Source organism: Hippichthys cyanospilos, chromosome 9 (assembly GCF_059441005.1).
Source record: "Hippichthys cyanospilos isolate Australia breed blue-spotted pipefish chromosome 9, RoL_Hcya_1.0, whole genome shotgun sequence".
NCBI classification, from domain to species: domain Eukaryota; kingdom Metazoa; phylum Chordata; class Actinopteri; order Syngnathiformes; family Syngnathidae; genus Hippichthys; species Hippichthys cyanospilos.
In genome coordinates this window covers 12,656,604-12,674,256 of record NC_142377.1, presented here as the reverse complement: position 1 = coordinate 12,674,256, position 17,653 = coordinate 12,656,604, and the positions used below count along the sequence as shown (strand labels likewise).

General features: G+C 37.9%; 1 long non-coding RNA gene across 1 annotated transcript in view; it reads right to left on the bottom strand.

Annotated features, from left to right (window-relative positions):
- Nucleotides 1-9,775: 9,775 nt before the first annotated feature.
- Nucleotides 9,776-17,653, bottom strand: part of LOC148418923 (uncharacterized) — a 39,997-nt gene continuing 32,119 nt past the window's right edge. Inside the window, exon 3 of the long non-coding RNA XR_015866676.1 lies at nt 9,776-10,798. This is a non-coding gene — a long non-coding RNA (uncharacterized LOC148418923). The remainder of the gene's footprint in view (nt 10,799-17,653) is intronic.

Genomic DNA, 17,653 nt, shown 5'->3' with positions numbered 1-17,653 from the left:
CAAATTAGATTATTAATATTAAGCTTAAAAATAATCTTAATGATAAATCTATTCATATAAGGAACATTTTTTCCACTTATTTACAACCCTCCCCCCCAAAATATACATTAATATAAAATATTCTATTATTTAAATATCATTCACTTTATTTCACATTTTCCACAAAGATGTTGTATTTCTAAATAAATATAATTCCACATCATTCCAATACATTCAATATTTCACATCTTTCCATATGACACGATAAATTTCTTCTGAAATTTTATTTTCTTCCAAGCGTACATTTTACTGTTTAGAATGAGACCAAATACAGTCTATTTAGAGTAAATGTATTCTATAAAATGAATTTGAATTTCCCTTGAAGAGTAGGGGGTTTCTATGGTCACAGAATAGCTTGATTTAAATGATGAAGTTGTTAGCAAGTGCAGGCTAAGTGAGAGCTGGCTCTCAATTTGGGGTTCTGCTGTAGAACATACAGTAATTGAATTTGTTTAGTTTAAAGTTCATATATATATATATATATATATATATATATATATATATATATATATATATATATATATATATATATATATATATATATATATATATATATATAAAATTTAATTTGTTTTTGCCTCCCACCTCAGGGTGATAGTTGCCATTACATCTGCAAAGTTACAGAATGCAGTGAAAAGATGGGTTTGATCTGGATGCTATGCCATTAGTAGCTTGCTAGTCGCAGAGAACAATACATACAGATCAACAATGGATGTGTCTGCACCGGTACAACAAAGAAACAGCTCACTGGTCTGTCTTTCTGCTGCTAACAACAACACAAACACACATTTTATCTTTAGAGACACAAACACGCGGCAGAAAGGAGCTGGCCTTCCTGGCTGCGGCTAATTATACCTGTAGTAAACATTTGAAGTCACACGAGTAATTAAAGTAATAAGCATTCTCAGTTACACGAGTAATTTAAAAAGGGTCTTGTGGGCTCTAGAATATTCATACATTTAGTAAGGGAGTCATTTGTGGCTTCTATTTTGTTATATTTTGGTTGGTCATAAGTAGTGAAAAAAGGGACAGCTCTGACATTTCATAACGATGAGCATATTCTAGATAAGCAAACACACCAACAACAACACAAACTATCCATAATTGTTCCCTCTGGTCACACGGCAGCCCAGACTTGGATTGACGGCTGTCAATCCGGGAACTGAGGTTTGACTGAGGGGGTCAGCCGTTGTCCCAGGGGGGCCTGTGTCATCAAATAAGGCCAAGGCTGGAAGGGGATAGAAATAGACAAGGTCTGCTGTGGTCCACTGAGCTTTGTCGCCACGCCCAGCAGGTGGAAAGGAGCGTCATGGAGAGATGGAGGGAAATGCAAAAAAGCCCCCCGGGTATGTTAAGAAACCGTTTAACTTGGTGACAGCAACAGTGACATCTGGGAGGGTTGGACAAGTCTGAATGCATAATAGTGTATCGTAATACTACACACTCATTTTTTTTTAATTTGGATAAAAGAACCGAAAAAAATGCTAAATGGTTATGAGAAAATATTTTGTACAAATAGTACACAGTAGTTGCAAAATAAGTCATTTTTGGGATGGGGGCGGGGGCCCAGATATGGCTGAAAGGCATTCAACTTACACTGTTATAATCAACAACTGAATCCAAACATGTGAAAGGGGAAATGGAAGAATCTGTGAAATGAAACAAGCAAAATGTGTGTATGTGTTACCCCAAATTAAACAACTGTGAAGAAGTGGTCGAGGTGAAATATGCGAGTGTCAAAAGCTGACAGCATCATAGAGGCACAAAAGCAAGATAGAGAAAGTATTCATCTTGAAAAGGTATGAAGAAAGAGACGCTGGTGTTGACAGTTTTTAATAACAGCAAGGGCCTAATACTGGACAGATAACAGGATCACGATGAATATGGGCAGCACAAAGAGATGCATGAAGATTTTGAAAAGGAAAGGAGGCCATTTCCTTAACCAGCAGTTTTCAAACAGGAATAAAAGTAACTCTGGATGGATGTTTTCTTTTTAATTTAAGAGCAAATTATATGGAACAGGTAGCATTCATCCATCTATACGTCCATTTTTTCTAGCTGCTTATTTTCTCTATGGTCGCTGGCTTGTTGGTGTCTACCCCAGCCATTTCTGGGACACCCTGGACTGGTTGCTAGCCAATCGCAGGGCACACAGACAAACAACCATTCACACTTACAATCACACTTAAGGGCAATCTGGAGTGTCCAACATACCTACCGCACATGTTTTAGGAATGTGGGAGGAGATCAGAGTGCCGGGAGAAGACCCACACGAGCACGGGGAGAACATGCAAACTCCACAAAGAATTGAACCTGGGACCTCTGAATTGCAAGGCAGATGCAATAACCAGTCTTCCACCAGTCGCCCAGAAGAGGAAGCAAATCGTTAGGGATATTCTGTTCACAACTTTTCATGAATCTTTACTGAGTCCCAATTTGATATCTCAGCAATATATTAGGAAGAAAAAAAAAACCCTAAATTGACTTAATGATTTATTTATTTATTTTATTTAAAAAGATGAGACCTTTTATGTGACGAGTGGGACAGTGTTTTAACCCAAGTAAAACATTTAAGTACTTTTTTTAGGGTGTAGAGACACAACAGTTTTTGAGGTGTATTGAATTAATTGTGTAAATGCAGCTAACTTCGACTGTTTCTAGCTGTGTTGTGATGTTGCAGAGTATAAAACATATGCATTTTTTTCTTTGGAAATGTTTGTATACTTCTGCTGCTTCATAGTGCTTATGAATATGAAAACAAAAAATTTTTAATTCTATCTTTTTCCCACCTAATTCCAATCAGCTGAAAATAAGGTGATTGGGCTCATTTTCTATCATTTAATCAGGATCAGGACATTCCTATAAATTGTGTTAAAGTCACTCCGAGCCAAAATGCGCAAATATGTTTGAACGTACAGTATTTGCAAGTACATTCAAATGAGTTTGCCAAATCAAAAATGTTTAGTCCACATTGGAAGCTCCACATATCTGTAGTTTAGTGTTTGGTATTCATCCTGTTTAAATTATTTATTGCAATATGTCGGACTCACTTTGATGATAGCTGTGACAATTATTTTGTCAATTCTTCCCAGAAGTTCAGTCTTGGCTCCATATCCTTTGCAACCATTGGCGTATTTGTGGTGTATTCCTGCAATTGTACATAGATGATTAATACCATAAATGTGAATAGCAACTGTACATAAATAAATAAATACTTAATATGATGACATTGACAAAAAGAGCGTATGGGTGGGGGGTTGTGCTGGATCAATATCAGACAACGTGATATTCTGCCTGGGGGCTTAAATGAGAGAATGTCAACACGCGCACACACTCACACACACCAGTCCCAGCATCACCTTTTCACCAATTCATTAAAAACAAGCTCGCCGGGGCTCATTAACAGACACACAGTGTTGCATCCGTAACCAAAGCCCACAGCATTGCTATCTATCTATCTATCTGTCTGTCTGTCTGTCTGTCTGTCTGTCTGTCTGTCTATCTATCTATCTATCTACAGTATCTATCTCTACCAACAATGTCAGAAGAACAATGTCAGAAGGAAAAAATATCCACAAAATAGGTAAAACAGTGGAGCTGCTCCACTGCTTGCCTGACTGTTTTGGGGTCTCTGCAGACTGAATGGATGCAAGAGAGAGTTGTGTGGTGCGTTCAAGTCCCTCCCCTGCGCCCCCACCCTGCGATGAGAGTATATGCTTGGCTTCCCCTGATTCCTTAACATTCCTCGCCATCCTCCTCCAAAGCCTGAGAGACGACTGAGGCAGACAGCAGTGCTTGTTATAGTCACAGGCCTCAATCCAGTATGTGAATGTGTGTGTGTGTGTGTGTGTGTGCGTGCGTGCGCGGATATATATATATATATATATATATATATATATATATATATATATATATATATATATATATATATATATATATGTTTGTGGGTGTGTGTGCGCATGTGCGCATGTGCGCGTGTGTGTGTGAGCAGCCATACGATCCATGAATACAAATTGTGGGAAGTGATTTTGTTTTAAACCACATTCATTTGAATCCCAAGAAATCAGACAAGTTCATGTTTTAAATAGTAATATTGAAATGGAAATTCTTGTGGGTAATATTACAAACAAGCTTGTAGTTCATGAGGTGAATATATCTGAATATATCATCAGATGAATAATTTTATTCAAACATCAGGCTTTAGACATTCTGTTCAGTTTGAGTCTGTGTTTTGTTTGAAGAGGGACTTGTACTTTACTGTATTTATTTACTATAATCATTTAGTCTTTGCAGATAGCCATCACCACTGAATGAAGTTTAAATGTTACAAGAATTGATGTAAATATTCTAATGCATCCACAGCTTTCAATGGCAATAACAATAACTATTCATAATCATAAAACTGATGAACCTATCATTCTATGTTCACTCTTTTATTAACTCTCTGGATATGGATGAGGGGTGGCACAGTGGGGAAGTGGTTAGTTTAAGGGTCCTGGGTTCAATTCCGGCTCGACCCAGGTGTGTGGAGTTTGCATGTTTTCCCCATGCTTACATGGGCTTCCGCCCACATTCCAAAAACATGCATGGGAAATGCATTGGGCACGCTAAACACTTTAGTTGTGATAGTGAATATGAATGGTTGTTTGTCTCTGCGCGCCCTGCAATTGGCTGGCAACCAGTTCAGGGTGTCCCCCGCCTGCTGCCTGAAAACACCTAGGATAGGCACCAGCAAGCCAGTGACCCTAGTGTGGATGAGCGGCTATAGACAATGGATGGATGGATGGATGTGGATGTGTGGTTATGATTTCAGCCAACCTCTTTACTTATGTACTACATTCTAAACAGTGAAGAACAATAATGATTTGTTGTTAATGTCTCCTTGATTACAATTAAGTTTGAGACCCACTTCCTAGTAAAATTTTGTAAACATGGTCTATAACCAATACTGTATGCAAGTACATAATTTAATGAGCAAACCACAAAGAGCATAACCACCTCAAGAATAATGAAGGCCAAGCTTGGAAAATACATACTTGTCTTTTCACCAAATCCACACAAAATAGGATACACGTGGGAATATTTAAATGCTAATAGAATGTGCATCAGAATATATAAGTGTATTCATCCCCAGTGTATACTGTGTGTGTATGTGTGTATTGCACATGTGTGTTGACTGTCCGTGAGAATGAACTGAAGGGCTTAAATTGTGGATGATATTGGCAGAAAGACTCAGACGACTCAAGAAAGCTGAAAAAGTATTGCCCAGGACCTCAGTTAGACGCATGCAGGCTCTACCATTACTCGCCTATAATAAATGATTCCCCAGGTCTTCTTGAAACATTACAACGAGACTCACCCGTGTCTTTGCACATTCAGTAAGCGTAATCAGATATCATGCCAATGCATATGTAGAGAGTGTTGCTTGGGTCTATGTGTGTGTGTGCAGAATCTGTAAAAAAAATAAAAATAATTAGCTTTAGTTTTGCTGGACAAGACAAACAACTAAGTCTTGCTTAATTAGGGCTTGGTGGGAATCCAAAAATAATCAATTTCACTCAAGGAGGATTACATGGTAAACAAACGTTTTGTTTCAACTAAAATACCTGTGGAACCTATGTTAAAATGGCATTGCGGAAGGTAGGTAGGTAGGTAGGTAGGTAGGTAGGTGGTTAGATAGATAGATAGATAGATAGATAGATAGATAGATAGATAGATAGATAGATAGATAGATAGATAGATAGATAGATAGATAGATAGATAGATAGATAGATAGATAGATAGATAGATAGATAGATAGATAGATAGATAGATAGATAGATAGATAGATAGATAGATAGATAGATAGATAGATAGATAGATAGATAGATAGATAGATAGATAGATAGATAGATAGATAGATAGATAGATAGATAGATAGATAGATAGATAGATAGATAGATAGATAGATAGGATAGATAGATCCCATGGTTACACATAACATTCTAGTACTGCATTGATAACAAATTGTATTTTTTTTTTCACATAGTGATTGATCTATGCTTTTTTTTTGCAGTCTATTTGCCTGGAGCAGGTTTGCTGTGTGACATAAGAAAACAAACATACAGAAGCACAGATGACACAAATACGCTTCCATCTCCCTTTCCTGTCGACTTTTCGCTTCTCTTGCTAACAAGCCCCAAGCCCCAAGCACCTCGCGCTGTCTCCTCTCTGTTACCTTCGAGTCTGGCCGTCATGCTCCTGTGGCTCCACTCCAAAGGTTACGCTGTGTACCCACCGTCACTGCCTGTCACCCAGTCAGCATCAGCCACGCACACGCACACTTAAACACACACGCAAACACACACACAATGCTCTGTCAGTCCCAGGCTCTGTCAACAACATACTTAACATTGAAGCTTCGTAAAGACAAAAGTCCAATTGGGTAGAAATAAACAGGATCATAACATGGAGGAGAGGAGAGGTTGGAAATGATAAAGAATGAATTTTAAAAATACAGTATATTGTGTAGTGGTATCTCACTGGCCTAGGCTGACTAACAAGGTACAGCTTTTCAGATTTGTTTTATAGTGTCTGTTCTTCTTTTTTCATCGTAAAAGCCTAAACGAAGGAACATTGATCCATCCACTTTTATTGCGCTTGTTTTCGATAGAAGAGCTGGAGACTATCCCAGCTAATTTTACTTTTTGTGCAAGCGGTGAGGGACTGGTTGCCAGTCAATCTGAGTGCACATAAAGGCAAAAAACTATTGACACCAAAAGACAATTTAGAAAGAGTGGTGTCTAAATCACAAGGGCATAGACTAGTCTAATAACCATGGTTGCACATGTTCTTTAGCCCATGATTTGACATTGTTTTCCTACTTCTTTTTTTTAATGCAGAAAATACAAATACAACAACCAGGATATAACCATATTGTTTTTGCCCGAATAACAAAAACTAGTAACACATGACAATTTCAATAATGACACCGAGTTGTTTTGTCAATTGTGGCCATTGATTTTTGGGTTGCAGGCCAAGCAAGCTAGCCAACTGCATCCAGTAGTGGTAGCAATAGATCAAATACTTAAATAAAAAAAAAAAAGACGGATGAAAACTTAAAAAGTGAAGCACAGTTTAAGTATGCAATATACAAATATAATATACAATTAACTCGCATCCAGCCATTGTCTTAAAAGAAATTCTAATGTACCATTATTTAGGCCTGGATTTGTACACCAGATCTGAAATCTCTGTTTACTTACCATTTATCCACAGAATCTCAAGTACATTCAGATCAAGCCACATTTGCTAAAAAATATATGTCAGTTTGAAATTAAAAATCCAATTACAGTAGATCATAATGAGGAGCACTTAAATCGTCATAGTAACTTTTAAACCTAATTTTAGGCTAGGTTCACACTGCAGCATGACACAATTCCAATTTTTTTGTCACTATCCAACCTATCTTTGATCTTAATTTTTTTTCAAATGCGACCCAGGTCACTTGGATATGTGGTACTAAATCCAATCCGTATCCAATCTTTTAATATGAGGCTTCAGTCGAGGCGGCCAGGTCGCATCTGACTCGAAGATGCCAAACAGGCGACAAATGTCACAACTCTATGCTCAAAAAGGTGGGAGAAGCTTTGAAAAAATAAACAACAGTGAAGTTTGAAAATATTCTGAGAGAGGGAGAACAAAGTATATTTTCTCTGTTGATTTGTGTGTCACCACTTGCACACGTGGAGCGCCGCACGTGGGAGACGTTACTCTCACCGCACAAAATGCCATGGCCACATACTACACCTTTCCCCCTTCTTTCCACCTTAAATGTAACAAGCTCTAAAATATTGTGGCTCCGGTATGACAGCCATTAGGCCATCTATTGTGGTACTACTGTAAACATGAACTTTAAGCGCACCCTCTGTGTGATCTCACCGTGTCCTCTGCACATTCAGGACAGTTTTGAACAGTTTGGCATTTACACACGTCACGCACAGGTCGCATGTATTTGGAAATGGGAATGAGCTCACGAAAAAATATCGTCTTTCTCTAAAAAATCATAATTGAGCATTGAGCCTTAGTGTGTCAGCGCCATACTAGCTAGCTAGCACTAAGCTACCATGTTTCTGTGTAAGAGACTAACAGCAAAATAACGACAAAGGTGTTGATACACTGCCGTTGATACACTAACCCTAACCCTAAATTAATAGAATCTTTAAAGTAAAATATACCAAACCTGCACACGTATCACCTGTGTCATGTCTCCTTTTTCTTATTAAAAGCTAAACAAGTTTTTTTTTCTTTTTTGGCACCAGGCTACTTCCTGCAATGTAGCTTAGCAACCTGTGCCAACTATGCACATTCTTGTGCTGCCCTGTCTTGCCGTGAAAACCACAAAAACCAAGTGATAGGCGGCGTAGAAAAGAGATGGATGGATTAAGTATAAAAAAGTATGATTTCGCTGACAATGATTTGTATCAAATTATGGTCCTGCTTCCAATTTCACTTTGGAATAAAAGACAATTCTTGCACTTCTGTGCCCAAACCATTACGCGACTATGAAATCCATCCTTTATTTTACTAAACGCTTTTGCTTGATATCCATTTGATTTTAAGGAAAAAAAAGCCTCTCTATCTCCTTCTTTTCCCTCTGCCGCCTCCTGTCTCTCTTGTTCTCTGCGGGCCGTCTGTGAAGTGTTCAAGCGCTCTGACGACACGCATCGCCGACTCCTCAACATCTTGTCTCGTCATGGCAATTACACACATACGCAAGCGCACGTACGCACACAACGGAACCCTCAGAAATATTGGGCACAAGTATCTTCTCAACAGCGCGGCGTTACAAGTTAGATGATAGAAATCCGGACAATAGTGAAAGTAGATTTGGCGAAGGCCTGTACAACTGGATTGACCTTGCCTGCTTAAGCCAGACAAACAGTCACAGGCACCTCCTGCTCCCGTGGCAAACACGTGAGTTGGGATGTGAAAGACTGAAGGAGTGAGCAGGTGGTTGGAAAGCTCGGGGCACGGACCAGTCACTGACCCCGTCCACATGACAGCAAAAGGATAAGGGTTAATTAACAGCCAACCTTAAGAGTTTAATAGTTTAATGAATGATTCATAGCTTCCCAGTCTATACCCAGTATTGAAAACACAGGGACGGAGTCAGAGCCTGCATGAATTATTCACTTACTGTGATACTCAACATTTCGCTCACACTGAGCCAGGATCAAGCCGAATTTCGGCCGGTGTGAGTTATAAAATGGTGAAAATGGTAAACTGAGAACGCAAGGAAGTGCGGCATAGAACGGGGTCGTTTAGCGTCAGCGAGGTGGTGGCGATACTTTAGAATCTTTTAATCAGTGGCTGACGGCCCGTCCGGTTTTTACATCATGCCTCAAATATTTGCTTTCCAAATACACTGAACTTTAGATGGCAGAAAGGTAATCTTTCCGATTAAGTGGTTTGAATTCTTGCAATGTCAGTGTAACCTACGAGAAAAAGACACTGAGAGATATATCAGCAGAGATCATTCATTTATTGTTGACTGAAAACAACATCACATGTGCAACGGCCAATCAAGGCTTAGCTTGTATATGTCACTTGAGCCTTGAGTACATGTGATGGCATTTTCAGTCGACAGCAAGTGAGGAAAAAAGTGTTTAAATGTTATTAATGGGACATGAAAAATAATTTAGTTATCATATTATCAACAGACAAAATCTAATCTTTTTACAGCTGGAAACGGCTACTTAAATTTATCACTCCATTCACCTGGCTAAAATATGCCAACTTAACACTTTATTGGAAGATTCTGAAAAATCAAAATTCATTGTGGAAGCAATAGTAAAGCTCAATGTACAACAGAAAAATGAGGCTGAAAATGAGGTGCTGTCCCATTACCAACTATTGACACCACTGCTAGTTTAGATGCAGAATAGTTCTCCAAAAAAATGAAGACAAATCTAAATAAATTTTCTATTCTTCTAATTTATAAATTATATTTCCTGATCATAAAACATGTAAGCGTGTGAGTGTGAGGCTCGATAATCACGTGAACTCAATTGCAGTTTATTTTGTATCTCGGTTAAATTGGATGTTTGACTTAAATATCTCAGCATAGCAACGAATAGGTTAATTTACTCACTGTCAGACCATTCAAAATGGATCTATGACATCATTAGCTTCTCAATGGCAGTGAATGAGTTAAAGAATGAATTCTTCACTCATCTAGTACAATAACTCTTGTCTTTTGCTTGTTCTCTTGTCTCTGTAATCAGAACTTGATATATCGTAGATTGCGCAATAGAATATGGTTTCTATTACTAGGCTAAGATGCCTTTATAGATTTGAAGTGTGAAAAAGATTTAGTGCGCCTACTGCAAGACATCAAGGTGACATCACTAGACCGCATTTTAGCAAGCATCGAATTATAGGAAAGAAGCAACCTTAATAACACTGAGGCTTTGTGTGTATGTGTGTATGTTTATCAGACAGTATTGTCCAGCATATCAGACAGCTGCTGTCATGTTCATGTCGCAGCAGGCCGCTATAGGCAGTTCTCTTGTCTTTTGAGTGATGCCATGGCATGAACAGCATGGTTTAAGAGCTAAAAGAAGGTCATTGATGTCTTGGTTCACTATCGCTCCCTTCTTCTCTCGTCTCTCTCTGTTGCTCCTGTCATCCTGACTGGATGATCCCTCTCTCTCTAGCTCTCGTCCAGTCTTGCTGTCCTTCATCAATGTCTTCCAATGTCTTCCGTCACTGGATCAAGCTTTGAAGAAATAAGTGAAAATTAAAGGTCAGCCTCTTGAAAAATATATGTTAAATGAAAGAAATATGTTGCTTTTGGGCTGAAACAAGTCCTTTAGTGATTTCAGTTTCTTGGGTAAAAAACATGCTCCAGGCATATTTTTCTTGCCCTGAAATCGCAGCAACAATCGATGAAACTCTGCATGACAGTAAAACACGGCAGAAATGCTTTGAGACGGCCAATTTCAAGATAAACCTATCTTTACCAAATATATAACAAATGTGTCTTTTACTGTTGTAACAACATATAAGAGCAAATGCCACACATTAAAACATGTATTTGCAAATAGTACACTATAATGTGACAATTTTTTGACATATTGTCAATTTGCTGAAAGAGTAAGACGAATAGGCAACACACAAATTGAAGCCGCATGTGCATGATATAAAAAAAAGACACAAAATGAAAATAATGTCTGGGCTGTCGCCATGCATGCTCACCGATGTGAAATCGCGAAAGCCAGACATGAATTTGATGAAAAGTGACTCTGGGGAAGCAGAATAACATTTTACTTTTTTTTTTTTCCCCTTCCACTGTGACTGGATGATATATTTTTGAGAGTATCATGAACATGAAGAAATCTTCTGCACAACAACTGCGAAAACGAAGAGAAAGTCCAGAGCAGGTTCGTGCACTGTGAAACCAGTTGGAATAGTACATGGTGGATCTCTTATCTTTGGTGACACTAATCTCCAGACTACGAATGAGAATCTGATTAAATCTCATCATCGCAACCTGCCACATCTGTTTATATTTTAGGTATAGCTGAACATGATGCAGAGCAAGTTTTGGGTGTGCAGTTGACTTTTTCAGTTAGCCTCTCAATTGTATTCTGCAGATGTTCTAGGCAACTATTTTAATATTGTAACAGGGTTAAAATTTCCAAAATGCTGAATTTTCATGATATGGGCTCTTTGACTGTATTATTGAGTGTAAATGTGTATTTGTTTCGGCTTCCGTATTCATGAATGTTCTTCAGCGAGAAAAATATGAATGATTGTTGATTGTTTGATAGAATTCAGTAAGATTCAGTTGCAGTCGGACACCAAAATATTTCTTAGCTGCAGGCCTAAGAAACCACGACAATGGAATCGCCATCATTTCCTAAATGCTGAATTTTTCACTATTCTTCTCTGTCTCGGTCCCTTTATTTTATTCTTGTCTCCTTTGAAACATTATATCCACTTTTCTTTGCAATCACAGTCAGTCAAGGTAAACGGGAGAAAAATAAGTGATCGTAACGTTTTGGCAACGTACCTAATTGCAAAGTACAAATCTTGACACGGATTTGAGCCATAATTCATTATTTACCGCTGTGAGGCTGCTTACTTAACCTTGGGGAGCGAGTAGAATTAAAATGTGAATTTCAGGGCTAAAGCCCACTCAGTATGCCTCACCATGCTGTAGAGGGGGAGCAAGACACCAGGGTGGAAAAAAAGGAGGACGAGAGCAGAGGATGGAGATGCAAGTAAAAATGCTGGCAAAGGGAACAGGTGCAAGGGCCACAAATTAAGAGGAGAGTATTGTGCAGACACTGTAGGGGAAGTTAGTCAGGAGGAGATAAACGAACAGGATGGAATGGGAATCTTAAGAGACAGGTAGAGGGAGGATAATGTGGCTGGGAGGGAAGAGGGGAGAGGAAGGGGCGGCAATTTTGGAGCACGACACCGATGACAAATTGTGATTAATAGATGGGGTCCGGGCCAGCAGTCTGGAGAGCAACTCATTAATAGAGAGAATTAGAGAGGCTGTGCAACTCAATCTGCGCACTGTCACTCGCAATCAAGGCCTCTAATCAGGTTTGCGCACAAACACAAGGCATGTGCCAGAGGGGCATTGTGAAGCGTTTACGCGCAAAAACCTCCACAACAATGCATTTTGTTTTACAAACTCAACTGTCGGAATCATTTATTTTGACCAAAAAAGAGTATTCCTCTCAGGGCTGCAAAGGAGCGGGCAATACATGCTTTAAAGAAGTGGTGGGCATTTTATTCTAGGGGCTCTCATGTCAATTGAGAAAAAAAACAAAAACATATGTAAACTTAAGGGGATACTTTACTCATTTATCTTTATTCAGCAGCAAGGAGTACACATTTTCATGTATATTTGGTACCTGTAAAAACACATTTTGCCTCTTGCTGTTGACTGAAAATGACATCTCATGTACCTGGCTCAGGCAACGTTCAATCAGAGCTAAGCCGTTTACTGGTTTTGGTCATGTGATATTTGAAAGCTGAGTTGTTACGTCTTAAAATGTGATTTTAAACACAAAAGATGAAGTTTTTAGAATAATTGTAGACAAAATATTAACATTTTACTGTTGGAAATGGCTCATTAAGTAAAGTATCTGCTTAGAGGGGAGGTAAACACATTTTCTTCTTTTGAATAACTTTCAACTTTTAATAACACAGGATTCTGTCTCATTTTGCATTTGTTGAATATGAATCCAGCAGCAAACTCCACCTGTTTTCATCCAGCTCAGGGGACAGCCATTTTGAACAACTCGTCACCCGGAGACATGTTTAAATACTGTCCACTGCCCGAGTAACACATACATATGGGCTGCCCATGTGACTTTTTCAATTCGAATGCCAATAAAGATTCTCTGACCCCAACATTTCTATTAGCCTTTGCAGCCTGAACACGCTCCATCCTTGCAAGGTTTATGCTTGTTCCTCAATGTTTACTCTCTGACCTGTGATATTACAGGTCAGGTTGAGCCCTTTCCACTGCCACTTACTTGGTTAGTAGTTTGTTTCTGGCTGCACTAGAAAAATATCCACAGAAAATTAGACCCTATGGAACACTGGTTGTTACCATAACTTTTTTTTTAGGCCTTCTGAATATCGCTTCTCTTTCGAGGATCAGATCTCATTATACAGTTAATGGATAGCTGTAATTTGATGAACGCTTGTGAAATTTTATTCAATGATAAAAAATGTTTTACATGACTGAATGTAATCATAATGGAGTCAATTTTTTTTTCTCTACATGTTTTAAATCAAATGAACAACACTCACTCTCTCTCCACAGGTTGATGACAATAAACACTTCAAATTATTTTTTCGTGGGGTCACAGGTCTGACATTCCAAAGACAGAAAAGTAAAGGATCAGTTCAGCATCCTCACCGATAAATTACTAGCTATCGCTTTGTCAAATTGCAGTCGTCAAAGACAAATATGTGGATGAGAGTATTTCTTCCTGCAAACATTTGCCGTAATTAATTTTATTCGTGGCTGATATACCACAACATGCTATCGTACATCATGAGGAAACAGTCCGGGACGGATATTATCACCTCACATCTTATATATTCATCGACTTAGTTAATATTTCATAGAGCTCTAAAAACCTCATTCTCTTTAAATTGTCTTCCCTGCTCGGCTGTAATCATTTAAATTCAGGGAAGCACCGCGTGTGTCACCAGTGTGTCAGAGTCACAAGTAAATGATGTGCGCTTCCGTATATGTATGCATGTAGGCACACACACGGGGGCCATGAAGGCACATAACGAAGACATTCGGCCATACAAGCGATGATAAGTCGTGCGCATACTCACTTATGCGAACTCTTTTCACTTCTCCACTTCACATTTGCACATTTTGTAAAATATACAGACCACACAGTTTGCCACTTTTTAGAGCAGCAATGTTCCTTTTGCAACTTCCAATGCAAATGTGAGTGGAGGCTTGGCACATGCCTCGGGGCGCTGCCGGCTGACAGTACGCATCCTGGGGGGTGATCTATTGATCCATATTCAATATCTGCTAGACACTCCCGCTCGGAAAAGTTGGGAGATGAATAAATGAGGAGCAGAACTGACAGCACATACAAGTGGAGTTTTACCCTGGAGGGCCGCCGCTTGACTAAATGCTTGGAGCTCCTGTTTCTTGTGCAAAAAGCACCCACAGAAGCATTTCTAATTGATCTGAGCCTATGCTGGATGGACAGCGTGGCGGCGCAAATTTGTCTCACAGATCAGTTGACTGTGATAATGTCATAAAAGCAACGCGCTATTTGACAAGGTACGCTTATTTTATTCATGTCTCCCATGTATAGGGAAGTCAGAGCGAAGGAAGACGGAAGGTGTTGGCGCAATGGTGGTGGGTGTCAACAGCGATTTATCTTTCATCGCTAACGAGGTTTGAAAGCGACACAAACATACGCATCTTCTTTTCACATGTTGGCTTTATAAGCCATGTCCTCATTTCACAGTACATGGCAGGGTCTTTGCACTCGGGGAAAAAAACAACAACTTGAGAGCTCATGAAACTTTGTATGCTTTTTAGGCTTGACATCTGGTCCTCACGGGACCAGTGAAAGCTACACAAGAGCCTATAAACCATAGGTGTCCAAACTATGGCCCGGGGTCATTTGTGGCCCGCCATATATTTTTGTGGCCCACTGCATATACTGAGAATCCATTTTGAAGTGGCCTGTAATGCTATTTAAAAAAAAAAAAAAAAAAAAATTATATATATATATATATATATATATATATATATATATATATATATATATATATATATATATATATATGTATATATATATATATATATATATATATATATGTATATATATATATATATATATATATATATATATATATATATATATATATGTATGTATTATAAGTGTGAAAAAAATTCTTAATTTGTCACATCACCTTTAATCAAAAGCCTTGACACAGCAAGCAGTTTTAGCTACTTCATATAGAGAATGTGTGATTACTTGTGTGATTTATTTTGACCATTTTTTGTATGTTTAAAAAAAAAAAAAATCTGGTCCTTATGTCATTCTATGTGTATGTGGCTCTCAGAGGAAAAGGTTTGGACACCCCTGATATAAACTGTAAAAACAAACAAGAAACAAACAGTAATTGAAGTTGGAACAATTTTGAAATTATTGGCATTTCCGGCAACAATGTTAGTAAGCATCACAAAAAAGCAAGGTGTTTGCTCTCAAATAATTTGCTGAGTAGTTTTAGTTTATATGTTTGCATTGGGGGACATTATAGGTCAAAGCTTATTTCTTTGTTGAAAATGCAGGAAAGCCCATTTTAACATTTGCAAAATTCAAATTGCTCTATGGCGACTGTGCTCAGACTTATTCGCTGGTACGGCAATTAGTGGTTAATAGGCTTGGAAAAAGCAAGCTTGTGATAATGAGATTGATTGTGAGGATATCAGCTCACACTCTGAAAAATGTTGGGAGAACTCAAAATTTTAGGAGAAGAACCTCTGGTAATCCTTGAAGTTGGGGAAGTCAACAAAAGCCATTTATTGTATTTTATTTTACAATATTATGGTCTATGTAACCCCATAAGTCTAAACACAGTATTATGGTTAATACTGTGTTTGTGGAATATGATTATCGAGCCTTAACTTAAAGATATACCACAAGGTAAACTTCCCCTTAAGTTTTGCATTTCAAAACAAAGAAGTAAGAGTTGTCCTTTTATTAAATCTTATCTTAAATAAAGATATAACATATGTTAAAACATTTTTTTTGTTTTCTTGCACTATTTTACTGCCATAAATATCAGCAATTTGCATTGTAAGGTTTTTCCAAATTAAATGGCCTGTAATATGATATTTTACATTTTTCACAGCTAATTTTAGGTATGTATATGATTATATAACACCTTTTGCACAAAAAATGAGTTATATTGGTGCCTATATTTCTAACCCAGGAGTAAGACGCCCGGTTTGCTTGAATCCTGCTTCTCCCTGTGCAGCTGACATGTCCCTTTCACAAAATTGTCCCAGTGTACCGCTGACAGCCAGGAAAGTGTGGGTGTATGTTTAGCGTTACCCTGGGTGTTACCCATTGAGTGACATACTTATGCAAAGACGCTGTTGTTTTCTTTGAGGGTGCTAAAAATGAATTTTGGACATGGTTTTAATGCAGAAATAGCATTGCAACATGACTAAAAGCTAAAAAAATAAGAAATGGAAAATGCATGAAACAGGCTCTTTAAATTGCAGTTTTGTGCCCCAAAAATACTTGTGTTTTTTACAATCATCATTTTTACCCCAACCGTTTTAATTAGTCATCATCAATGTTTTTGTATTTAGACCTGTCTTGCAGCCTCGATGGCACCACTTTAACTTATAACCTTTACCAGTGTAATCTGAGTTAAGGGAAGCAGTTTCCATGTGCCGAATTTTCAAAAGAAGACCAAATAAAGCAGTTGTTATGGTCATCACAAAAAAAAATGCATATTATATATATATATATATATATATATATATATATATATATATATATATATATATATATATATATATATATATATATATATATACACATGTATATATATTTAGTCTTTTCTTTTTTCAGATTTTCAACATCTCGACCATTTTCCCCCAATAACTGGATAGACATTTGTCTCAAAATTATTCACACAAATATAGTCGTGGTTTTCACATATTCTCGAGATCTACAACTATTTCAGTGTTTTAAAGATCCACAATCATATCTGCGATTTTCACGTATTGGTTAATGCCGTGTATGCATTTATCATGTACTTGTGTAAATAATTTTGAGAAAAATCTCTTTCAGGACCATGAGCCATCCACCATTAGCATCCAACAGAAAAGATGAAATGATGCAGCTTGATGGGATGGATGAATTATTTTTCTCAGCCCAGATACTCAGTGAGTCAGAAAAATTGGACTTTTTAGTCAAGAGGCCCAAAGGTAAGCTTTTGGACAGAAAATCAATAATGATGTCCTTGGAACTGAACTTGCTAAGTATTTGAAGAATTAATTCATTATGTAGATTACAACAACATACAAACAATTTTAATTATT